Source organism: Elephas maximus, chromosome 20 (genome assembly GCF_024166365.1).
Source record: "Elephas maximus indicus isolate mEleMax1 chromosome 20, mEleMax1 primary haplotype, whole genome shotgun sequence".
NCBI lineage: Eukaryota > Metazoa > Chordata > Mammalia > Proboscidea > Elephantidae > Elephas > Elephas maximus.
The window spans coordinates 10,374,795-10,401,437 of NC_064838.1; the positions used below are offsets into that span (position 1 = coordinate 10,374,795).

General features: G+C 37.1%; 1 protein-coding gene across 12 annotated transcripts in view; it reads left to right on the forward strand.

Moving 5' to 3' along the window:
• The window catches only part of KMT2C (lysine methyltransferase 2C), a 397,882-nt gene that overhangs the window by 177,523 nt on the left and 193,716 nt on the right, over nt 1–26,643 (forward strand). The window lies entirely within an intron of this gene.

The following is a 26,643-nucleotide window of genomic DNA, read 5'->3' on the forward strand; positions in this document are numbered from 1 at the left end:
CAATATCAAGTCACATAAAGAAACAGACCATGATCACCTCAACAGGCTCTCAAAACAAAGAATGCAGGGGTCTTCTAGATGAAAGTGCATTCCTGGAATTACCAGATGCAGAATACAAAAGTTTAATATACAGAACCCTTCAAGACATCAGGAAGGAAATGAGGCAATATGCAGAACAAGCCAAGGAACACACAGATAAAGCAACTGAAGAAGTTAGAAAGATTATTCAGGAACATAATGAAAAGTTTAATAAGCTGGAAAAATCCATAGACAGCAATCAGAAATTCAGAAGATTAACAATAAAATTATAGAATTAGATAATTCAATAGAAAGTCAGAGGAGGAGAATTGAGCAAGTAGAAGCTAGAATTTCTGAACTCGAAGATAAATCACTTGGCACTAATATATTTGAAGAAAAATCAGATAAAAGAACTTTAAAAAATGTTGAAACCTTAAGAATCACATGGGACTCTCTCAAGAGAAATAACCTATGAGTGATTGGAGTACCAGAACAGGGAGGGATAGCAGAAAATAGAGAGACAATTGTTGAAGATTTGTTGGCAAAAAACTTCCCTGATATTGTGAAAGATGAGAAGATACCTAGCCAGGATGCTCGTCGAACTCCACGTATGGTAGATCTTAAAAGAAAGTCACCAAGACATATTATAATAAAGCTTGCCAAAACCAAAGAAAAAGAGACAATTATAAGAGCAGCGAGGGATAAAAGAAAAGTCACCTACAAAGGAGAGCCAGTAAGAATAAGCTTGGACTACTCGGCAGGAACCATGCAGGCAAGAAGGCAATGGGATGACATATTTAAAAAAATTGAAGGAAAAAAATTGCCTGCCAAGAATCATATATTCGTCAAAACTGTCTCTTAAATATGAAGGTGAAATTAAGACATTTCCAGATAAACGGAAGCCGAGGGAATCTGTAAAAACCAAACCAAAACTATAAGAAATACTAAAGGGAGTTCTTTGGTTAGAAAATAAATAATATCAGGTATCAACCCAAGACTAGAACACTGGGCAGAGTGACCATAAGTCAACCCAGACAGGGAAATCCAAAAAAACAAAGGAAGATTTAAAAAAAAAAAAAATTAGAGCTTGGCTGCTAACCAGAAGGTTCGCAGTTCGAATCCACCAGCCACTCCTTGGAAACCCTATGGGGCAGTTCTACTCTGTCCTGTAGGGTCGCTGTGAGTCAGAATCGACTCCATGGCAGTGGGTTTGGGTTTTTTGGCTTTTTATCCAGCAATCCCACTCCTAGGTGTATACCCTGGAGACCTAAATGTAGTGTGACAGGAACAGATATATGCACGCCTATGTATATTGCAGCTTTATTCGCAATAGTAAAAAATGGAAACAACCTAAGTGAACGTGGTGTATACATACAATGGAATACTGTGCAACCATACAGAATGACTCCACTAAATATTATAACATGGATGGACATGGAGGGCATAATGCTAAATGAAATAAGACAAGCACACAAGGACTAATATTGTATGATCCCCTTTTATAACAAGACAAGAATATATATGTATATAAAGAGACCAATGTTCATTGGTAGTTATTGGGCTGGGGAACCCTCTTTAGATCGTAAATACTTGTTATTTTTGGTGATAGGAAAAGTGGCACTGAATGTGGGTATGGTGAGCACAGCATGACAAAAGTAAATAATGTTGCTGAGAAGCACTCGAGAAAAGTATGCCTGTAGTTATGGAAATAAAATAAGATGGCAAGAACTCCAACAAAGGCCAAAAACTGAGTGTAGATCACGTGTAGTTAGGTATAGCTATATAGGTATATGAGTAGGTACAGGCTTATACACATACGAGAACAGATAGGAGTATCTACGTGTACATGCAGATATAGATGTGTGTGTACAGGCACATGTATATATATTCGTTGAAGACACAACTACGGATACTCTTCAGACATAACCACTTTTGGAGATTGGTTCTCTAGGCTTGAAAGCTTAGGACCATAGTCTCATGGGAAAACTCAAGTCATTTGGTGTAATATAGTTCACAAAGTTCACGTTCTATATCCTAGTGAGGTGAATAGTGTCTTGGGTCTTAAAAGGTTATGAGCAGCCATCTAAGTAAGATACAACTGTTGTTCTCTACTCATCAGGAGAAAGAGGGTGAGAAGATAACCAAAATCTCAGAGAAGATTCAAGTCTACAGAGCTGATAGCCTGCATGAGCCACAGCCCTATCTACCCTGAAACCAGAAATACCAGATGGTGCCTGGCTACTACCACTGACTGAACTGAGCAGGGTCACAATAAGTGGTTCTGAATTGAATGGGAGAAAAATGTAGAACAAAACTCAAATTCTTTTTTTTTCTTTTTTTTTTATTGTACTTCAGATGAAGGTTTACAGAACAAACTAGTTTCTCATTAAACAGCATACACATTGTTCTGTGACATTGGTTAACAACCCCACGACATGTCACCACTCTCTCTTCTCAGTCCTTGGTTCCCTATTACCAGCTTTCTTGTTCCCTCCTGCCTTCCAGTCCCTGCCCCAGGGCTGGTATGCCCCTTTAGTCTTGTTTTGTTCCATGGGCCTGTTCAATCTTTGGCTGAAGGATGAACCTCAGGAGTGACCTCATTACTGAGCTGAAGGGGTGTCCAGGAGCCATACTCTCAGGGTTTCTTCAGCAAGTCTGGTCTTTCTTTTTGAGTTAGAATTCTTTTCTACATTTTTCTACAGTTCTGTCCGGGACCCTCTGTTGTGATCCCTGTTAGAGAAGTCATTGGTTGTAGCTGGGCACCATCTAGTTGTACTGCATCCAGTCTGGTGGAGGCCATGGTAGATGTGGTCATTAGTCCTTTGGACTAATCTTTCCTTTGTGTCTTTAGTTTTCTTCATTATTTCTTGCTCCTGATAAGTTGGTGTCAAGTGCTTTATCTTCAGTCTTAACTAATTTTGACTCCCATTGCCTCAATTCTGCTCCTATGACTTTCTATTGAGTTGTCCAATTATGAAATTTTATTGTTAATCTTTTGGATTTCTATTTGCTGTCTCTGTATAGGTTCTTGGAGCTTGTTAATTTGTCAGTATGCTCTTGCATAACCTTCTTGAGTTCCTCTATTGCTTTGTCTGTGTGTTCCTTGGCTTTTTCTGCGTATTGCTTGATCTCCTTCCTGATCTGTTGAAGAGCTCTGTATATTAACCTTTTGAATTCTACCTCTGATAATTCCAAGAAATTCTCTCCCTCTGGAAGATTTCTTGATTATTTTTGGGGGCTCTTACTGAAGACATCATGCTCTGCCTCCTTATGTGATTTGATATTGACTGTTGTCTCTGAGCCATCAATAATTTACTATATTTATTTTATCTTTGCTTACTGTCTCCTAGCTTCTCATTTTGTTTTGATATGCCCAAATAGGCTGCTCATGTGAGCTGGGTTGATTATCGGCATCTTTGAAGCTCTCACCTCCTGTCATCAGGTGGTTAGAGCTGTTTCTAGGTATATGAGCCCAGGAGACTGTTTACTTTTTTTGTATGGATTCAGCTAGGGTGTCCAGGTAGTCAGTTACCAAGTGTGCAGTACAAGTTCTCACCTACAATCCTAGACGGGCAGGGGTGATTGGGAGTAGTTACAGGTATCTGGCTGCAATAGGGGGTCATGTGCCGAGCAAGGCAGGGGGCTGACAGCTGCCCCTGAACGTCTGAGAGGAAGACATTTCCCTGTTCCCTAGAGCACATAGGTGGGTGGGTTTTGCAACTGTGGACACTCAGTGCTGTTTGCTCCAAGGACTGGGAAGCACCACTTATTCTTGGACCTGTCTTGGGTGGCTAGGTGTGTGGGTGGAGCCACTAGTCCTCAGGCCCCTGATGTTGGTAGGTGAGGACCCTGCTTAAAGGGCAGAGTGGTGTCAAATGTCACAGACCTGCCGCTCCACCATATTGGTGATCCAGTTGAAATTAGGCTTCAGTTATATATCCTCCTGTACAGTGCTAATGAGGGCCTACGCTGTTGAAATGGGCCCACATAAGCCTACGCAAGGGTGAAAGGTATTCAAAATCCATGGACCCCTTATCCCTGTGCCTAGGTAAAGGAGCTGTGGCTGCCCTGAGTTCCTGACTTAGGGGAGCTGGCAGATTATTTTTTCCTGTTTGTTAATTTGTTCCCTCTCCAAAGCCAGGAGAATGGCTCAGGACACTCAACGGGTCCTACTTCCAGGCCAGGGTATGCAGCAGTCACTGAAGCCAGCCCAGACCCAGTGCATAGTGGGGAAGGAGCAGGTAAATGGAAGAGAGGTTCTTCCCAAAGGGAATGTTTTTTTGATCAGCCCAGTAAGTTAGACGTATGTACTTACCTTTTGCTAATTGAGTGCCTCTTCTTGCTGATTCTGGAGGGTTGAGCAGACTCTCTGCCACTCTGTCTCTCCCAATGAGGAAAACGCATCCCAAGCACCACTGTTTACCCCAGCACATATGCCAGCCAGTCCAGCCTGCAGGGTGCTATTTCCCACCAGGTCAGGTTTGGCAACTCCTCGGTGCCTTTGAACCTTTCCTCCCTCCCCCTGCCACTCAGTCGAATTCCTCAACTTTGCCTTTGATGTTCAGGGTTCCTAGATTGTCATATATAATCAATTCACTTGTTTTTTCGGGTCTTTGTTGTAAGAGGGACCACAGGAAGAGTCAGCCTACTCCACCATCTTGGCCACACCTCTGAGAATGTTTTTAAAGAATTGAGAAAACAATAGTTCAATACAATCTGAAGTGGAAACTGCTAAGATGTGTTATAGTTGATAAAGGTAAGGATATGTGACGCACAGGAAAAGAGACAAATTTTCAAAGCTTGATAAAATGCAGAAAAAGGTTTATTTCGACAGATTTACAGAGCTTCTTAAAATGTAAGATGTTTAAAGTTACTCATTGTATTAATCATCAGTAGGTGGTTCTTGGAAAATATTTTAATATAATGTGCCATTGAAGCAGTAATGTCATTGGTGAACTTCATTTGCTCTTGTGAATGTAACCATCTCAGTTCTATGAATTTTTGTCAGAAACAGAAGCTGGATATCCTGACTTGCTCTACCACACAGCAGTTTGATAATTCAGCATTGATAAAATTGTACTGCCCCCCCCCCTTTTTTTTGAGATTAGAGCCCAGATTGAAATTTTTCTGAATCAGCATTGCCCTTAACCACTACATTTAATAGTTAATGGCTTTGGAAGTTAGCTTTTGCTGAAGATTTGTTAAAATTCCTGAATGAATTCAACATGAAAATACAAGGCAAAGCAGCACTTATATGTAAAAGTTACACTGTGGTCATTTCTACAACTAATGTTGGAATCACAAGTAGCGTCAAGCTGTTTTATACATTTTTCATGCTGTCAGAAGTTAAAACAAAAAGCAAAATCTCCATTAGCACATAAATTTACTGGAAAAAATATTATTCAAGCTCAAACTGCAGTTTCAGCAGCATTTTTTAGACCGTGAAGCTGATGCAAAAGAAATTTTTATATTGAGCTTCAACCTGTACTTTAATTAAAAGTGATTGTTCTGCAATGTAATGACATGCTAAAAGACAAAGATCAAGAGGAGACTCTAAGAATTCTCTGGATGCCTTCCAACTATGAATACACTCAGCTGAAATTACATACTTGTGGATCGATATCAGTACTTGGCAGTACCTCTGTGTTAAAAAGCATTTTCAAAGATGGATATGTAAAATCTCATTACAAATCAGAATGAACATATGAAAATACGCAATCAATTTTGATGATAGGGAACAATAACTTTGATCTTCAATTAAGTGAAATGTTATCCCCTCTTCAAATTCTATTATCTTTGTTAGTAGACTTGTCCTATAAAACATATTCAGTTATTATCATATTTTTGTAATAATAATTATCAATAAATTTGTTTTTTATTAGGTAAATACCTACTTAAGATCCTTGATTTCGTGTCCTGTTCCATAAAGCCTAAAATATTTACTATCTGACCCTTTTCAGAAAAAGTTTGCTGTCCTTTGGGCTACACACCCAGAATAAGGGAAAACTGGGGGGAAAAAATCTATCTCCATAATGACCAAAACCCAGCTTTAAATCAACCCATGTCCATGTTGAAATAAAATGATCTTCTCTATCCTAAGTGTCTGTTTAAAGAAAAAAATCCTCTATGCTGGGAAATAATATCATCTACCGAAAACCCAGTGCCGTCGAGTTGATTCCAACTCATAGCAACTGTATACGTCAGAGTAGAACAGCCCCATAGAGTTTTCAAGGAGTACCTGGTGGATTCGAACTGCTGACCCTTTGGTTAGCAGCCATAGCACTTAACCACTACACCACCAGGCTTTCCAGCATCATCTGGTGCCTTAAAATATCTCTACAATTTTTTATAAACAAAGTCCAGCACGAAGTCAAGATTCACCAGGCATACCAGAAGATAAGACCAAATGAATTTAAATCAACAGAAAGAACAAACAATAGGATAAAATCTTTGGGTTCCTTTTGCTGCCTTGTATTTCCACAAAAATAAATAAAAAGATAATAAGAATATATTTGGGATGGATTTCTTAAGGCACAGAAAGCTCACTTGTAGAGGGAAACACTGAAGAATTCAGCTACATTAAAAAATAACTTTCGTTTATAAAACCTACCATAAGAATGAAAACACATACCTTAGAGGGAAGAAGATAAAATGGCAATAAATTTGGCCAACAAAGGGACTAGTTTGTAGAATGTAAAGAACAACTACAAATCAATACGTGAAACTAAGATAGCCCGGAAGAGAAACGGGTAGACAAAAGCACTTGACAAAAGCAATAATCCAAACATTTAGGAAGCATATGAAAACGTGTATCATCTTACTAGTAATCATGAAATGCAAGTTAAAACTGCAGTGAGGTAGCATTACATACCTTTCAGATCAGCAAGATTAAGTCTGAATGTAGTAAGTGTTGGCCTGGATTTGGATCAGTGGAAATACTTTGCTGGTGAGAGTAAAAATTAGAACAAACCCTTGGGAAAACATTGTCATTATCTAGTAAAGTTGAAAATGTACCTATCTTATGGCCCAACGGTTTTACTCCTAGTTATATAACTTATGTTCTCAGACTTTCTGGTCTCAGAAACCCTTATGCTCTTATTTTGAAATATTAATGACTGGCTTAATAAAAGACACCTGATTCTCATATCTGCTTCTGCAATTCAGTGTGTTGAAATATGTTGAATGTACAGTTGAAATAAGTTGTTTTGGTTAAATTATGTGAAGAAAATTGAGCCTCACAAAAATACATGCTAGGAAAAAGAGAAAGTATTTTAATCACCTTTTCAGATAATTATGGGTATTTCTGTTTGATAATAGACCAAAACTTGACACGTGGTAGTGTTTTAAAGGTTTGGTCCAATGTGAAATCTGAACCCATACGATGAACTTTTTGTAGTCTTTAAAATTATATTTCATTAGACTGTCTTGCAAGTTCAGTGGATCTTTTACCTGTGTGTGATATTATAAGATTATTCGTTGATCAGTTTGAAAATACTGGTTCACTGAATAATGCAGATATTTGAAAATATTGACACATTTTAATAAATAACAAAAATTCACATTTTAAAATATAACCACTGATCTCATCAGAAAAGTCTTTAAGTATCAGGAACCAGTCAAGCTCACAGTGATGGACAGAAGTTTCTCAAATTTTGTCATTGACCACAAATGCGTTCAGTTCTTTTCCTTGAAGTGACAGGCTTGCTTTGTTCATTTTTTAGGAAATTTCTGCCAAATACCCAAGTCTGAATAATTACAATCGGTCAGTTTTTATTCTTTCGCATTTTGTTACACAAATATTAAAACAGTATGTACTTATGGATTGAAAGTTAAGATTAATAATTTTTACTGATTAGTCATTAATACTCTTAGATGAAACCAGCATTATTTTTACTGCAATTGTCGTGGCAGTGAAAAATATCTTCTAGGAGAGCCCTTTGCAAATGCACTAGCAGTTTCATCCATCGTTGCTTTTACACCATGTGCAAATATCAACACAGTGAAAATAGCAAATAATGTCTTGGTGTTATTTTGGAAAATAATTTTGGCCTCATGGACCCCCTGAAAGGCTCTCAGAGGTCTGCATAACACTCTTTGAGAGCTGCTGTTCAGAAAAATGTTTGCAGATACGTGCAAGGATACATATATAATAATATACATGGCAGCAACTCTTTATGATAGCTCCAAACTGGAAACAACCCAAATGTCTAGATAATTAAATGTGCTATATTTGTTTGAAGGAATATTTTATAGCAAGGAAAAATGAATGAACTATGGCTGCAGAAATCAAATGATCGAACCTCACAAACATATTGAGTGAAACAAACAAAATCACAAAAGAATCCCTATGCTGTGTTTCTATTAAAATACACTTCAAAACAGGCAACACTAAATTGTATTATTTAGGGATATACATGTAGCTAGTTGGAGCTATATAGAAAAGCAAGAGCTTAATTACCACAAAACTCACGATAGCAGTCATTTGTGGGCACAGGGTCCTTATTTGATTAGGAATAGCCACACTGGTAAGATTCCTTGTCTTATCCTTTGTCTTGGTACACAGATGTTATCTTGATAATCATTTTGTTTGTAAATATGTTTCATACACTCATATATGTGATATAGTCCACAATAAAAGAAGGAAGCAAAAGAGAAGAAAGCTTACCATGTTTTTTAATAGAAAGATGGTGATGTCCTCTAATTTATTCTGTAATCTTAATGCAATTTGGGGGAGATTTTTAGACAAGATGGTTCTAAATTTCATTAGGAAAAAAATTGCTAGAAAAATTCTCCAAATGAGGAAAAATGAAGGGAATAGCCCCACCAGACGTTAAAAGCATGTTGGCAACCTGCAGTTACAATGGTGGCATTGGTTCACAGGTAATAGATTACTGGAACAGAATAGAAAATCTAGATACAGACTCAAATGCATAATGAGAAGGTATTTTATGGGAATGATGTCATTTTGAATCATTTAGGCAGATTATTCAGTAAATGGGTTGGGTAATTGGGTAGCCACCTGGGAAAAAATAATTTGTATAGATATAATTTAAATATAAATTAAAATCATAAAAATGTTAGAATATTCTTTAGGTATTTACATTAGTCATATATATATTTTTTATATATATTGAGTAGAGAAGCCATTCTAAATGTAATGGAAAAACCTGAAACCTTTAAAAAATATGAATTTGACTACATATAGTAATTTTTTACCTGATGAAACCTACCATAGGGAGACAAATACCAAACTGGGGAAAGAGTTTATATGATAAAGAGCTCCTATTAGTCATTAAGAATAAAAGAATCTAGTAGATAGGAAAAAAATTAAAAATATGAACAGATGGTTTACAGGAAAGAAAGTATAAATGAACTAAAACCAAATGAAAGATCCTTAAATCTCACTTATAGAGAAATTCTTATAACGAATACAGTTTTTCATCTATCAGGTTGGCAGAATAAAATAACACTTTGTTGGCAAAGCTCTGGCGAGTGTAAATTTTTGCTGTCTTTGTTTCTAATAGCAAGAGATGAGAAGTAGCTTAAAAGATTGAGAACTTGTCATATATATTATCATTTATTCAAAGGAATACTCTGATTATAAAAAGAATAAGAAAATGCTTTGTATACTGATACAGAATGATCTCTAAAAAATACAGAACGAGGTTTATAGCGTATTTTCATTGTATACAAAAAGGAGAAAATGAATTTAAGTGCACCTTTTTGCTTCCTTGTGCATAAAATATCCCTAGAAGGCCAAATTCAAAACTATTAACATTGCTTATCTCTAGGGAGGATAACTCTGTGGCTGACAGATAGGAAGGAGAGTTAAATTTTCTTTGTATATCTTTGTGACTCTTCAGAATTTTTGTACTATATGATTATCTATTAAAGATAAGAAATTAAAAATACAATAGAAACCAAAGTACTTTTTTGGTGAGACAGTGATAAAGTTGGTGATTTGAAATTGAAAATAATCCCTTATTAGTATCAGTCGAAAGAATCATAGAGTTGTGTAACAGTTCATTCCATTTTCTTCTTTTTATTTGCATGTACTTAAAATGTTGTATTTTCAAAGAATCTTGAAGATCTTCCAGTGGGATGACAACTTTATTTTTACCTTTTAGTGGGATCCGAAGTTCAGAATAATTGTGTGACTTGATTGAGATCTAACGATTAGCTAGAATCTCTAAAAGTGTAATGGCTAGCAGTCGTTACACCTTTAGGATTCATGTCTCATTTTCTTGTCCATTGTTTGTGTTACTGTATCACACTGTTCAGTTCACATTTTATACTGCTTACATAGACAAACAGATGAGTAGATCTAGAACGAGATGAATAGATGATATGTTGGTGTTAAGTATGTTGGTGTCATGCAGGTATGTTATGTGTGTGTAGGTACAGATACAGCTCTTCAGTCTAAGCTGTGATTCTCTGTCCTCTAAATTTTCTCTACTTTTGTATTAAAGAGAAGAGGCATTGCAAGCTAAACTTGGTAGTTGAAATCTTTCAAAGGAAACTTTCCTTATACTAAGAATTTAATTACAGCGAAACTCTAAATTCAGTGGCATGGGGTTCAGTTAGTGAACCTTCTGAAATCACTCTATTATAATATTGATAGGAAAACTGTTCCCTAACTATATCTAGTTCTTCTATAAAGCAGTGGATAATGGTCTTCTGGTTGGGGTACCCCTGTACGGTGAGGGCTGAAGTCTAACGCTTGTTTCCATGTCGGGGCTGTGTCTTCTGTGAGGAATGGGCATTATTTTCTTTGCAGAAATTTGCACTTCACTAACCAAGCCTTACCTCTGGTCCAGGGGCTGAGCTTTTCTGATTTATCCATCCAGGAGAGTATCTTGTCCAATTTGCCTAAAGGTTCCATGGCTGGTGGCTCTGGATAAGGGTGATACATATTTTTTGCACTTCAGTGAACATATTTTTTTAATTTCTTTTGGGCAAGTACCCCTAAATAAGACATAAAAATTTCTGGGTCATAGGAAAGATGTATTTTGAATTTTTTAGGAAAATGCCAAATAGTTTTCCAATGTACTTGTGCCATTTTTATATTCCAGTCATTTATTTTAATTTTAGCTACTGCAAGGAGGATTATAGTGATATCTCATGTGTGTTTTTAAAATAATTTTATTGTGGTAAAAAATATATATAACAAAAAATTTGCCATTTTTACCACTTTTACATGTCTAATCTAGGGATATTAATTACATTCACCATCTTGTGCAACCAACATTGCTGTGTATGCCCAAAACTTTTTCATTACCCTTAACAGAAACTCAGTACTTCTTAAGCAATAAGTCCCCATCACTTGTCCCTAGTAACCACTAACAAACTTTTGTCTCTACGCACTTGCCTACTCTAGATATTTCGTATAACTAGAAACATACAATATTTGTCCTTTTGTGTCTGACTTATTGCACTTAGCATAATGTTTTCAGGGTTTATCCATGTAGTAGCATGTAACCGAAATTCGTTTCTCCTTTTGACTGGCTAATACTACACGTATGGGTGTACCACATTTTGTTCATACATTCTTCTGTTGATGGGCGCTGGAGTTGATTTCACCTTTTGGCTGTTGTGAATCGTGCTGTGATAACCGTTGGTGTGTAAATGTCTGTTCGAGTCGTGTTTTCAATTCTTTGGAGTATACCTAGCGGCAGAATTGCTGGGTCCTATGGTGATACTACGTTTCACCTTTTGAGGAACTGCCGAACTCCTTTCTGCGGCAGCTGCACCGTTTTACGTTCCCACCAGCGGCAGATGAGCGCTGCAGTTTCCCTGCACCCTCACCAGCACTTACTGTTCTCGATCACAGCCATCTCAGTGGGCTGGGAGTGGTGTCTCCCTGTAGTATTGATTTGCATTTCTCAACCAGATGGAATGACACAACGGCTGCAACAGTGGGCTTAAGCATAAGGATTGTGACACAGGATGGTGCAGGACCAGGTATTGTTTCGTTCTGTTGTGCATGGGGTCGCTGAGTTGGAGCTGAATCGCCAGCACCTAACAGCAACAACAATGGCTAATGACAGTGAACATCGTTCATGTGCTTATTGGCTGTTTCCATATCACCTTTGGAGAAATGTCTACGTTTAAGTTCTCTGCCCATTTTTTAATTGGGTAGTCCTTTTGCTGTTGAGTTGTAGGAGTGTTTTATATATTTTGAATATTAAATGCTTATCAGATATATGGTTACCAAATATTTTCTCTCATTCTCTTGGTTGTCTTCATTTTCCTGATACTGTCTTTTGGTGCACAAAAGATTTTAATTTAGATGAAGGCCAATTTATCTATTTCGTCTTTTGTTACTTGTACTTTTGATGTCATACCTAAGAATCCACTGTCAAAAACAAGGTCTTGAAGCTTTACTCCTGTGTTTTCTGGGAAGAGTTTTATGTTTTTAGCGTTTATATGTAGGTCACTGCTACATTTTAAGTTAATTTTTGAGTGCGTTGTGAGCTATGGGTCCAAGTTCATTCTTTTGCATGTGGAGATTCAGTTATCCTAGCACCATTTGTTAAAGAGACTATTCTTTCCCATTGAATGGACTTGGCACCTTGGTCGAAATCAACTGGCTGTAGACCAATTCTATTCCATTGGTCTATATGTCTGTCATTATACCAGCGGCACATAATTTTGCTTACTATAGCTTTGTAGTATCTTTTGAAATTGGGAAGACATCCATTTTTCTGATTATACCCACTCTAACTTTACAGCCCTTATTGTTTGCATGGTATTTCATTTTCTGTCCCACTTTTGCTTCAGTTTTATCTTCATATTTAAAATGTGTCATTTATAAATGTCATGTGGTTGGATCCTAATTTTTACCGGCTCTGTTTTTTTTTTTTTTTAATAATATGTTTTTGAGTTTTTTGTGTAAGTTTATATACCATTTAGTTTCCCATTTGTCAGTTTTCATACAAATTGTTCAATGATATTGTGAACATACTGTCTTTTCTTTTTAAAACAGTTTCTACGTGTACAATTTAGTGACATGGAGTACTTGCGAGTTGTGCAACCATTCTCACCCTCCTTTTCTAAGTTGTTCCTCTGTCATTAACGTAACGTTACCGCCCATAAGGTTCCTATCTAATCTTTCAAGTTGCTGTTGTCAATTTGATTCTGTATAGATATTTCTTAGAAGAACAGTGGTCACGGCAGACTTTTCTTTACTAGTTAAGCTATTCGTGATGGTTAAGATTGTGTGTGAACTTGGCTGGGCCATGATTCTCAGTGTTCAGGCAGTTGTAAAATGTGATCACTTTCCTGTTGAAATCTGATACGTGATCACCCCCATGATAGAATCTGCTGAGTGGTACCGGTGGGAGTGGAGCCTGTGGCGGCTCACAGCCCCCTCAGCCTTCATCTCTCTGCCTTCCGCTGTCTACTTCCTTTTTCCTGCTTGCCTTGTAAAGGTTGTTGGCTTGTTCTAGATCCAGCAGCTGTCTTGTCTGACCTCTGGTTCTTGGGACTCGAGCTAAGAGCTTACCTGTCCATCTTTGGGTTCGCCAGCTCCTGCAGCTAAGTGACTCAGGAGGAACCTTGCGGTCTTGCCTGCCAATCCTGGGGATTTCTCAACCGTCAAAATTTGTGAGCGGGATCCCTGCTCTCCAACCTGCTCATCTTGGGTTCACCAGCTTCTGCGGCTCCGTGAATTAGAAAGGGACTCTATCCTGATCCAAGGACTTGGGAGGTTATAACCCCTACAATCACGTGAGCTGTTTCCTTAATATAAATCTCTCTCTATATATTTATAGGCATTACTGATTTTGCTTTTCTAGAGAACCCAGCCTAAAACAATATTATTTGGTTTTAACAAGTCTTCAGGGGATATTTTTGGTTTAAGGTTTAAAGGTTATCTCAGGGCAGTAGTTTCAGGGGTTCTTCCTACCTCCATGGCTCCAGGAAGCCTAGAGTCCATGGGAATTTGAATTTCTGTTCTGCATTTCCCCCCTGTGATGAGGATTCTTCTGTGGAATCTTTGATCAAAATGTTCAGTAATGTTAGCTGGGCATCCTGCAGTTCTAGTCTCATGGTAAAGGAGGAGGCAGGTGTTCATGGAGACATTTAGCTACACATTCTGTATCCTCCTCATATGTCTGACTCTCCTTCTTTCTCTGTTGCTCCGGGTGAATAGAGACCACTTGTTGTGCCTTGGATGTCCACTTGCAAGCTTTTAAGACCCCAGGTGCTACACAGTGAATTAGGAGGTAGAACAGAAACACTAAACATGTTATTAGGCCATTTAACTAGGATGTCCCATGAAACCATGACCCTAAACCTCCAAATCAAGGAACCAAATCCCATAAGGCGTTTGGTTGTACTGAGTAGTGTTCTATTATATATAAGTACCACATTTTGGCTATCCATTCATCTATTGATGAGCACTTACATTGTTTCTGTCTTTTGGCTGTTGTGAATAGTGCTGCAGTGGACATTGATGTACAAGTCTCTTTTTTGAGTCTGTGCTTTCAAGTCTTTTGGTACATACCTGGGAGTTAAATTGCTGGGTCATACGGTAGTTCTATTTTTAGCTTCTTAAGGAACTGCTGTACAGTTTTCCACAGCGCTGTGCCATTTTTGCATTCCCACCAGCATTGGATAAGGGTTCCATTTTCCACACATGCTTGGCAACATTTTTTATTTTGTTCTTTTCATCTTAGACATCTTGGAGTGAAATGGTATCTCATCGTGGTTTTGGTTTGTATCTCTCTGATGACTAACAAGCATCTTTCATGTGTTTGGTGGCTATTTGAATGTCCTGCTTGGTGAAATGTCTATTCAAGTCCTTTGTTCATTTGATGAATGAGTTATATGTTTTTTTATTGTGAGGCTGTCAAGGTTTTATATATTTTTTGGTTATTAGATTCTTGTCAGATGCATGGTTTCTGAAGAAATTCTCACAATTGGTAGCTTGTCTTTTCATTTTTTTGGTGAAGTCTTTTGATGAACAAAAGTTTTTAATTTTTATGAGGTCTCGTTTGTCTTTTGCTGTTTGTGTTTTTGTTATTATATTAGATAATCCATTGTTGAAAGCTAGGCCTGACAACATTGCCCCTGCTTATTCTTCTTAGAATTTTATAGTTTTAGTTTGCACATTTAGGTCCTTAATCCATTTTGAATTTGTTTTCGTGTATGATGCAAGACATGGATTCTGTTTCATTTTTCTGTATGTGGAAATCCAATTTTCAAACCAGCACCATTTATTGAAGAGGCTCATCTTTCCCCATCAAGTTGAGTTAACACCCTTATCAAAAATCAGTTGACCATAGATGTGTGGGTTTATTTCTGGTCTCTCAGTTCTGTTGGTCTGTGTGTCTGTTGTTATACCATTACCAGGCTATTTTGATCACTGTAGTTGTATAATATTTTTTAAAATCAGAAGTGTGAGCCCTCCTACATTGTTCTTCTCTTTTAACATTATTTTTGCCCTTCCACATATAAAGTTGAGAATTTGTTTTTCTGTTTTTGTAAAGAAGGTTGTTGGAATTTTGATGCAGATTGCATTAAATCTATAGATCATTTTGGGTATTATTGACATCTTAGCAGTATTAAGTCTTCCAGTCCATGGACATGGAACATTTTCCCTTTTATTTAAATCTTCTTTAAGATCTGGCAGCAATGTTTTCTAGTTTTCATTGTGTAAGTCCTTCACTTCCCTGGTTAAATTTATTCCTAGGTATTTTATTCCTTTAGATGATGTTGTAAATGGAATTGTTTCCTTAATCTATCTTTTAGATTCCTCATTGCTGATGTACAGAAACTCAGCTGAGTTTTGTTTGTCGATCTCGTTTCCTGTAACTTTGTTAAATTCCTCTATTAGCTCTCCATGTTTTCTTGTGGACTCTTTGGGATTTTCCATATATGGGATCATATCATCTGTGAATAGAGATAATTTTACTTTTTCTTTTCTAATCTAGATTCCTTTTATTTCTTTTTCTTGACATATTCCTGTGGCTAGGACTTCTAATAAATGTTGAATAGAAGTAGTGAGAGCAGGCACCTTTGTGTTGTTTTCGATTTCAAGGGAATGGCTTTCAGTCTTTCTCTGTTAAGAAGAAAAATGGTTGTTGGCTTTTCATTTATGCCCTGAATCATATTGAAGAATTTCCCTTCTTTTCCAATCTTCTTTAGGGTTTTCATCAAGAAATTGTGTTGGATTTTATCCAGTGCTGTGTCTGCATCCATAGAGATTTTCATGCAGTTCTTTTCCTTTGTTCTAAGGATTTGATGTATTATGTTGATTGATTTTCTAAAGGTGAACCATCCCTGCATACCTGGAATAAATACCACTTGGTCATGGTATATGACCCTTTTAATATACTTTTGGAGTCCATTTGCTAGTATTTTGTTGAGAATTTTCATATCTATATTCATAAGAGATATCGACCTCTAGTTTTCTGGTGATGTCTCTGGTTTGAGTATCAGAGTTATGCTTGCTTCATAGAATGAATTTTGGAGTGTTACTTCCTTCTCTATCTTTTGGAAGAGTTTAAACAGTATCAGTGTCAGTTCTCTAAATGTTTGGTAGAGTTACCCAGTGCAGCTGTCTGGTCCAGGGCTTTTTTTGTTGTTGTTGGGAGGTATTTTGATCACTGATTTGATCTCTTCACTTCTTACGGGCCTGTTGAGACTTTCTTTCTATTGCCTCTTGAGTCAGTTTGGGTAGGATGTATGCTTCTAAGAATTTGTCCATTTCATGTAGGTTATCTTGTTTGTTACCATACAGCTGTTTATAGTATTCTGTCTTGATTATCCTTATTTCCCTTGGGTCACGTGCCCTCTCTCTTTTTTTATTTTGATTATTTGTATCTTTCTCTTTTTTTTTTTTTTTTTTGTCAGTCTAGCTAAAGTTTTGTCAGTTTTATCGATCTTTTCAAAGAACCAACTTCTGGTTTTATTGATTCTATTTTTCTTTTTTAATTTTATTTATTTTTGCTTTGATCTTTGTTATTTCCTTTCTTCTGGTAGATTTAGGCTTAGTTTGCTCTTTGTAGTTCCTGGAGTTATCAAGTTAGGCTGTTAATTTGAAATCTTTTTTTTTTTTTTTTAATCTCTAGGCGTTTATTGCTCTAAGTTTCCCTGTGAATACTGCTGCTGTTGCGTTCTGTAAGTTTTGGTATGATATACTTTCATTTTCCTTTGACCTAGGAAATTTGTGATTTCTTTCTTGATCCATTGGTAGTTTGATAGTATGTTGTTCGATTTCCATATGTTTGTGTATTTTCCAGGTTTTTTTTTTTTTCTTTCTGTTATTGGTCTGTAACTTCACTCTATTGTAGTCACAGAAAATACTTTGCATGATTCAAATCTTTTTAAATTCATCAGGACCTGCTTTGTGAGCTAAAATGTGGTCGGTCTATCCTGAAGAATTATCAGTGAGTACTGGAGTAGATTGTATATTGCGCAGTTTTGGGGTGGAATGTTTTCTGTTAAGTCAAGTTGGTTTATGGTATCATTCAGGCCTTCTGTTTCCTTGTTGATCTTCTTTCTAGATGTTCTGTCCAATATTGAAAGTGGTGTATTGAAGTCTCCAACTATTATTGGAGTATATTATCTATTTCTCCCTTTAATTCTGTCAGTGTTTGCTATATATATTTATGTTCCCCAATGAGGAATGCATATCAAGAAGATTTAACGGTCTATGTATATGATTGTTACATCTTCTTGATTAACTGACCCTCTTATCACTATATAATATCCATCTTTATCTCTTCTGACAGATTTTGTCTTAAAGTCTTCGTCTGATATTAAGATTGCCACCCTGGATCTTTTTTGGTTATTATTTACGTGGAATATTTTTTCCACCCTTTCACTTTCAGTCTATTTGTGTCCTTGGGTTTAAGGTGTGTCTCTTTAAGCAGCATATAGTTGGAGTATGTGTTTTCATCTGTTCTTCCACTCTCTGCCTTTTGATTGGAGCATTTAGGTCCTTTACATTCACTGTAATTACTAATAAGAAGTGACTTCTGCCATTTTTTAATTTCTTGTGTGTGTGTCTTACACCTTCTTTGTATTTGTCCTTTAGTACTGCTTGTCTTTGTGTTTTGTTGGTTTATTGTAGCGAGCCTTTTGGGTTTCCTTCTTCCTTCTGTGTGTTTTGTGCGTGTGTGAGGGGAGGGATTATCATGAATATTACATTTAAGAGCTTGTATTTTTTATAGGGTAAGTTGGTGCCAGGTTAATTTCAGTAGCACACAAGACATTCCATTGCTATCCATATCTCTTTTGTTGTTATCACTAATTACGTCTTTGTATTTCATGTGCTCTGTAACTTAATTTTATCCTTTTCTATGACATATTTATTATAAAACGTGAATGACAAAACATTTAGAATTATCAAGCATGAATTCCTTATTACTTGTCCATACATTTCCTTTTATTAGGAATGTTTCCTTTTATGAATAGCTTTGAATTACTTTCTAGTATGTTTTCCCTTCCATATACAGAACTCCCATTTTTTGTAGGGCCAGTCTGGTGGATATAAACTCTCTGAGCTCCTATTTGTCTCGGAATGTTTTTAATTTTACCCTCATTCTTGAAGAATAGTTTCACTGGGTATAGTATTCTTGGTTGACAGTTTTTTTCCTTCAGCATTCCATTGCCTTCTGGCCTTCTGGCCTCCAATGTTTCTGAGGAGAAATTAGCATTTAATCATATTGGGAATCATTTATATATTACTGTTTCCTTCTCTCCCATTGTTTTCAGAATTTCTCTATCTTTAACTTTTGAGAGCCTAACTGTGATGTGTCTTGGTTTGGATCTATTTGGGCTTATCCTGCTTGGGGTTCTTTTAGCTTCTTGGATTTGTAGATTCATGTTCTTCGTTAGATTAGGGAAGTTTTCTATCATTACTTCTTCAAATCTTTCTTTCCGTTGCTCTCATTTCCTTGTGGAATTCCCATGATACATATATTAGGTCCTTTGTTGTCCCATAATTCCATTAAACTGTGTTCTGCCTTCTTGAGCCTCTGTTGTTGCTCTTCAGTGTCTATAATTTTAAATGTCTTTTCTTCTGTTTTGCTGATTCTTTCTTCTGCCTGATTATATCTGCTGGTAAGTCCTATTGTGTTTCTCATTTTAGTTATTGTCCCTTTCAATTGCAATATCTCTTTTTTTTAGGTCCTTGTTTTCTTCTTGCATTGTTTTCCTTATTTCTTTTAGCTTTTTCTGTGTTTTCCTTAGTTCTTTAATTATGCTTAATGTTGTTGTATTTTATTATTCCATTTTTTCAATTATTTGGTCATCACCAGATGCACTTTCATTCCCTTTGTCATATTCATTTGGATGAGCCAGTGTTTCTCTGTTTTTTGTGTGTCTTGTGATTTTTTGTTGGGACATTGGAATTTTGAAGGTGTTAACTTTCGCCAGCATTTGGCATTTTTGCCCACACTGCTTTTTGTAAGAAACTCTTAGGTGGTCAGAGGCTTTGACCTTTGTTTACCATTTCCTCCCCCTCTTTGTGGTATCTCCTTTCTCCTTTCCTGGTTTAATTGGGATTTGGAAGTTTCAGATCTCATTTTTCAACTTTCACTCTCTCACAAACACAACAGAGAATGTGCTGTGGTCAGTCTGCCCACCAGCAGGTACTGCCACTTAGGTGAGATATCGCATACTAATCAACTTGTCCCTCACAGTCCCCTCTCTGGTTTTTACTTCCTCCCCTCCTTTGTTTCTGCAGTCGTATTTTTAGTCAGAAAGCCCATATCCAGTGAGCCCCCTTCAGGGCTGAGTGTTGCCCCCTGGTTTTGCCTGAAGTTGCCTCCCCTTTTCTGTGGGGCCTGTTCATACCTGAGTTGGCATTCAGGGGAAGTACAGGCAGACTTCCCTCCATTTCAGGAGGAGGAGGGCCTGGCACTCCCCAGAAGGACCTCCAAGTGATCTGTCGTGTTTGTTTCAGAGCTGGATTGCCCTGTGGTGGATGGGGGAGCAGTCTCCACTTAGGTCACCCACCTCCTGATTCCCTTGTAGGGAACCCTCTGTAGGAGTTTGTGTTAGTCTAGCAGCTGACAGTTACTGGTTAGGGAAGGGATAGTCACACTCCAAATGGACCCCCAAGGAGGTCTGCCTTGTTGCTGTCAGAACCCACACCACAGTATGATGGCTGTGAGTGTAACCTCCACTCCAGATGCCTGCTTTCTATCATACAATAGCTTTAGTTAGCAGTTCTCAGCACCAACTGGAAGGGGTTGCTGACAGACCCAAGTTGATTGCCAGGGAGGTCTGTCCTGTACACCTTCCAGTGGATTGTTGTGAATGCAGCCACCACTGAAGATACCTGCTTCCTAGCACATAGCAGCCATAGACAGCAGTCCTTAGTGCCAACTGGAAATAGGGGCAGACTAACCCAAATTGACCCCCAGAGAGGTTTGTGCTGTTGGTTTTAGAGGCCTGAGCTATGGGGTGCCCAGATACAGGTAGAGTGCTAACTACAGGAGCAGACTCCATTCTGAGGCTTTCTGTAGCAGTTCACTGCAGGCTTGTAAGTGACAGTGTCCAGGTCGAGGAGGGGTTGTTAGATTCAAAACAAACCCCCAGGGAGGTCTTTCTTACTGCTATCAGAGCCCACCTGCAGTGTGTTGGCTGTGGGTGAAGCTTCCACTCAAGATGCCTACTTCCTGGTACACAGCAGCCTCAGTCAGCAGTTCTCAGCGCTGACCAGAAGGGGCAGCAGGCAGACCCAAGTTGACTCCCTGGTGGGTCTGTCCTGTTGGATTCAAAGGCCTGAGCTATGGGTTACACAGGGAGGCAGGTAGTGTGTTGACTATGAGAGCGGACTCCACTGCAGGGGCCCTTATGTAGCAATTCACAGTAGGCTTGCAGCCAGTAGTGGTAAGGTGGGGGAGGTGCTGGCACATCCTAACAGACCCCCAGGAAGGTCTGCCTTCTTGATTTTAGAGCAGAAGCTTGAGATCCAGTCTGTTTGTGTAGGCAAGGAATATGGCAGTTAGGGAAACAGACTCTCTTTCTGGTGCACTTCCCTAGGTGACAGCAGTTGGTGGCCTGTGTAGCTGGGGATGGGGGGGGTGGGGGAGTGGCAGGGACGGTGGAAGAAGTGTTTTTCCTACACTGTGGGTGTCATTGTTGATTCGTTGATTCTTGCCTGTCTGCGTTTCTCCGCTGCTTTCCTCTGCTCCTTGATTCATAGTCCTTCAAAGCAGAGCGCAGTTTCTTCGTTGTATTTCTTATTGTATTTGCAGGACAGAGTTGAAATGGTGGTCTGTTTACACTGCCATCTTTCCACCCAATCTGTGCTTTTTAATTAAATGTTTGGTCTGTTACATTGAATATAATTAGTGTTATATTTCAAAGAAAGGCTACCATTTTGCTATTTATTTTCTGTTTGTGACATGTTTTTTCTTCCTTTTTTTTAGTACTTTCTTTTTGTTAAAATATTTTAAGAATTTCTCAATTGGCTTTTTAGCTATACCTCCTGTTAAAAATTTAGCGGTTGCTGTCTTAAAAGAAATTATAATTTCTTGTAGTCCAGTTGGCTGGGAACAAATATTCTCTATCTCTTTTTTTAATCTGACAATTTATTTTGTTTTCACTTTTTTGGTTGTTTTTAATTTATTATTTTGAATAGCCATTAGCAGTCAATCTTCATTCTCACCCTTTCCTCCCCACTTCTCCAGCCCTAAGCAACCACTGCTCTTTGTTTCTGTGGATTGCCTGTTGTGAACATTTCCTATAATGTAATCATACAATGTGTGGTCTTTTATGATTGACTTCTTTCACTTAGTAAACTATTTTCCAGGGTCATCCATGCTCCAGCATGCATCAGTACTTCCTTCCTTTTCATAACTGAATAATATGCTGTTGTATGAATATACCACCTTTTGTTTGTTTATTCGTCAGTTAATACACATTTGTGTGTTTATACTTTTTGGCTGTTATGAGTAGTGCTATTATAAACATTTGTGTAGACGTACCTATGTGAGCATATGTTTTAATTTCTCTTCGGTATATACCTAGGAGTGGAATTGCTGGGTCATATGACAATACTATGTATGCCTAATCATTTGAGGAACTGCCAAATGATTTTTCACGTAGCTGTAGCATTTTACATTCCCACCAGCAATGTATTAGTTCCAAATTTTCCACATCTTCATCGACACTTATTGCTTTCTTTTTTATTATAGCCATGCTAGTGGGTGGGAAGTGGTATCTCATTATGGTTTCAAGTTAATTTCCCTAATGAATAATGACGTACAGTGTTAAATAGAAGTGTCAAAAGTGCACATCCTTACCTTGCTCTTGATCTTCGTGGGGAAAGCATTCAGTATTTAACCATTAAGTAGAATGTAGTTATTTTTTGTAGACGTTCTGTATCAGGGCGAAGAAGTTCCCTTCTATTTCTAGTCAATTGAGCATCTTTATCACGACAAGGTGGTGTATTTTATATGATGTTTTTTCTGCATCTATTCGGTTAATATGGTGTATTACATTTAATTTTGAGTGTTAAACCACCCTTGCATTTCTGGGATAAATCTCATTTGGTCATGATGTATAATCCTTTTATATCTTTCTTGATTTGGTTTAAGGAGCCCTTGTGACACAGTGGTTAAAGCATTCAGCTGCTAACCAAAAGTTCAGTGGTTTGACTCCACCAACCACTCTGCAGGAGAAAGATGTGGCAGTCTACTTCAGTTAAGATTTACAGCTTTGGAAACCCTGTGGGGCAGTTCTACTCTGTCCTATAGGGTCACTTTGAGTTGGAATTGACTTGATGGCAGTGGGTTTTAGATTTGGTTTGCCAATATTTTGTTGAGGATTTTTGAACTCAGTAATTTATTTTGGGGCAGGCAGGTTAATGGTATGGATTATAGTTGAAATGCTATAGACTCTTGCTGTTCCTATAATAGACTTTTTTGAATGAATGTTTCTCTTTTTGCTGTATGCCCTTATGATAGTTTCCTGAGACTTTGAATATATATAATTTTCACCAGTTAAATTGTTGTTTTGCTCGGGAGAGAGTTCACTGAGTTCTTTATCTTTCTGAACATTCTACTCTCAAGTAGTGTTTTTACATGTATCTCTTTGTACAGATTCTTTTTACATGGTTGCTGTAGCTATTACATTATACACACACAATTTATCATAGTCTATTCGTGGCTACATTTTAACAGTTCTAGTAAAGTATAGAAACTTTACCTCTCTTTATGTTCCTTTATCCCTACCCCATTTTTGATATAGTTTTCTGAAGTATTTCATTTATATGTGTAGAGAGAATGAGAGAGAAAACGTCATCAGACAACGTAATAAGTTTTAGTTCAATCATTAAACATTATTCAGAAAATTCAAGAGGAAAAGTAAAGCCTTTTGTATTTATATTTTTACCATTTTCTTTGTTCTTTGTTCCATAGTAATATTTCAGGATGTCTTTTATCATTTCCTTTTTGGTCAAGAAATTTTCTAGCCATTCTTTTAGAGTAGTTGTGCTGGCAGCTAATTTTTAATTCTTTAATCTGAGAATTTCTTGATTTCCCTTTCATTTCAAAAGCATATTTTTGCTGGATATAGAATTCTGGATTGACAGTTCTTTCTGTACTTGAAATATATGCCACTTACTTCTGGCCCCCAGTGGCTTCTGATGAGAAATCGACCATTGTTTGAATTGTTTTTCCCCTGTGGCTTATGTGTTAATTCTCTCTTCTCTGAAGATTTTTTTCTTTGTCTTCAATTTTCAGAAGTTTGAAGTTGAGAATGTGTCATCATGGATCTCTTTGGGCTGATCCTTCTTGGGGTTTATTCAACTTCTTGACTCTGTAGGTTTATGTTTTTTGCCAGATTAGGGGAATTTTTGGCCGTTATTTCTTAAAAAAAAATTTTAGCCCATCATCTTTCTTTTCTGAGACTCTAATGATAGAATGCTACATCTTTTGTTATGGTCCCACAAGTCCCTGAGGCTCTGTTTATTTATTTATTTTAGTCCATTTTCTCTCTGTTACTTAGATTGTATAATTTCTTCACTTGACTTTTGAGCCTATCCAGTGAGCATATCATTTTTTACTTGTAAACTATCTCCTTGTTTCTTCTCGATATCTTTTCTTTTTCACCAAAACTTTGTTTCTTTGCTAAAATTTTCTATTTCTTATTTGTTTCAAGCATGTTTATAGTTGCTTTTTGAAACATTTTTATAATATATACTTTAATATTCTTAGCAGATAATGATAATATCTTTGTCATCTCTGTGTTTGTAACTGTTGATTGTGTTTTCTCATTTCTGTTGTGATTTCCCTGGTTCTTGGTATGGTGTGATGAGTGAATTTTTTCTTTTTTTGGTCAGTTCAGTCATCTGCATTTTGAGTATTATATATATATTTTTTTTATTATGAGACTCTGTATTCTTATTTAAATCCTCTGTTTTACTAGGCCTTCTCTGAAACCAGGCGTTCAGGGAAATAGGGACATACCTTGTTACTCCCAGATGTGGGCAAAAGTTTCTGCTTCACAGTTGCCCCCTGTTGTGTTTCTGGGCTGTCAGCTGCTCCAGCACCTTGTCTTGTATATATGAGTCAGAAAGCAAACCTAGGGAATTCACTGTCGTTTGATTCCTCGACACCTGAGGTCCTGCAGTAGTCTCATTTATTCTCTCTTCCTTTTTGAGTCTTCTAGTGTTTGTCTTCTCTATAATTTCCAGGGGATTTAACTTGTATTTAGTGGAAGGATTAGTGAAAGGTATATCTACTCTGTTTTGTCTGGAAACAGAAGTCTGCCCCTTTTTTTAAAGACTATTTTTTTCTGAATAGGTTTCGTTGATGTGTTTTTCTTCTTTCAGCATTTAAAAGATTTTGTTGTGTTGTTTCCTGTCTTCCGTTATTTCTGATTGGAAGTCGAGTGTCAATAGTATCATTTCCATGTGTATAATTTTTTTTTTTATATAATATTTTGGTATTCTCTGGCTGCTTTCAGGATTTTTTCTTTATCGTTGGTTTTCAGCAATCTGATTATGATGTACCTAGGTCTGGTTTTCTTTGTATTAATCCTGCTTAGGGTTTGCTGAGCTTCTTGAAACTGTTAAGTTGATAGTTTTCACCAAATTTGTGAAAAGTATGACCTTTATTTTTTAAATAAATTTTTTGCTCCATTTTTCTCTTTCCCGTTCCTCTCCAACTCCAGTTAGTGCATGTTAGTGCACTTGATATTGCCCATAGGTCACTGAGGCTCTGTTATATATTTTTTTCAGTATTTTTACTTTCTGTTCCTCAGAATAGAGAAATCGCTGGTTTATTTTCAAGGTCACTGACCCTTTCTTCTGCCAGATTGAATCTCTTGCTTAGCCAAGCTATTGATATTTTCATTTAAGATACTGTTTAATTGTAGAATTTCCATTTGGTTTTATTTTATAATTTCTGTGTCTCTTCTTTGATTCTACTTACAGCTATGACCAACTTTTCCTTTATGTTTTGGACATTTTTCAAATAGCTGCTCTAAAGTCCTTGTTTATGTTGTCGTTTTTAATTAAATACTGTTTCTCTTGATCTTATTTTCCTGTTTTTTTTTTTTCTCCCCCCACATGTACAGGATTTTTTTTTTTTTTTTTACTGTATATTGAATGTTTTGGATGATAGGTTGTAGATACTGCATTCTGTTATTTTGTTCTGAGCTGTTAATATGGCCTCCAGCTTTCAGCAACATCTGAAATCTTCACTGAGTTCTTTGACCAGCTCAGCTATTGCTTTTCCTAGAACAGCTTAGATTCTCCCTATGTACATTTTAGGGGTATAAAAAGAATTTGAAATGAGTTTATTCATATTTTGGGGCCCCCCCTCTATAGGGTCGCTAGGAGTCAGAATCAGCTCGATGGCAACGGGTTTGTTTTTTTTTTTGGTTTTTCTCTGGGATGCCCTATTTTTGAGAGGTCTCCCTGGTTTCTGTATTTTTTATAGCATCCTTGAACTTTGTTACCTGTGTTTTCAAGACAATAAGAGATCTAGTTTGATGTTTAGTGCCACTCTATAAAATTTCCTTTTAAAAATCTGTTTGAATACAAATCATATATTTTGTATATAGCACACTCTTCCTAAGTTACTGTTGAATGTGTTTTGACAAATACAGATAGCCATGTTCCTATTATCACAGTCAAGATATAGAATATTCCCATCATCCCCAAAAGTTCGCTTATGACCATTATAGATCAGTCCCCTCCCACCATTCTAGCTTTTAGCAATCATTGATCTGTTCCTCTCCATATAGTTTTGCCTCTTTGTAGAAGGATATGGAAATGGAATCATACAGTATATAACTTTTGTTTGCATTTTTTACTTACTGTGATTATTTTGAGATTTGTCCATTCACCAGCTGACAGGTTTCTCAGTTTTTAGAAAGCATTTATATATAGCTGCAAACACTTGTATAACGTTCTTTGTGTGGTTGTGTGGTTTCATATTTCTTGGGTCAGTGCCTGAGAGCGAAGTCTCTGACTTGTTGGAAAATACATGTTTATCTTCAGAAAAGAGTTTGACAGTTTCTTAAAAAGTGTGTAATTTTGCATTGCCACCATCAAGACATGAGAGCTACGTTTGTTCTATGTTATTGGCAGACTGGGTATTGTCAGTGTGTTAAAATTTTAGCCTTTCTGGTTGATGTTCAGTGATAACCTCACTT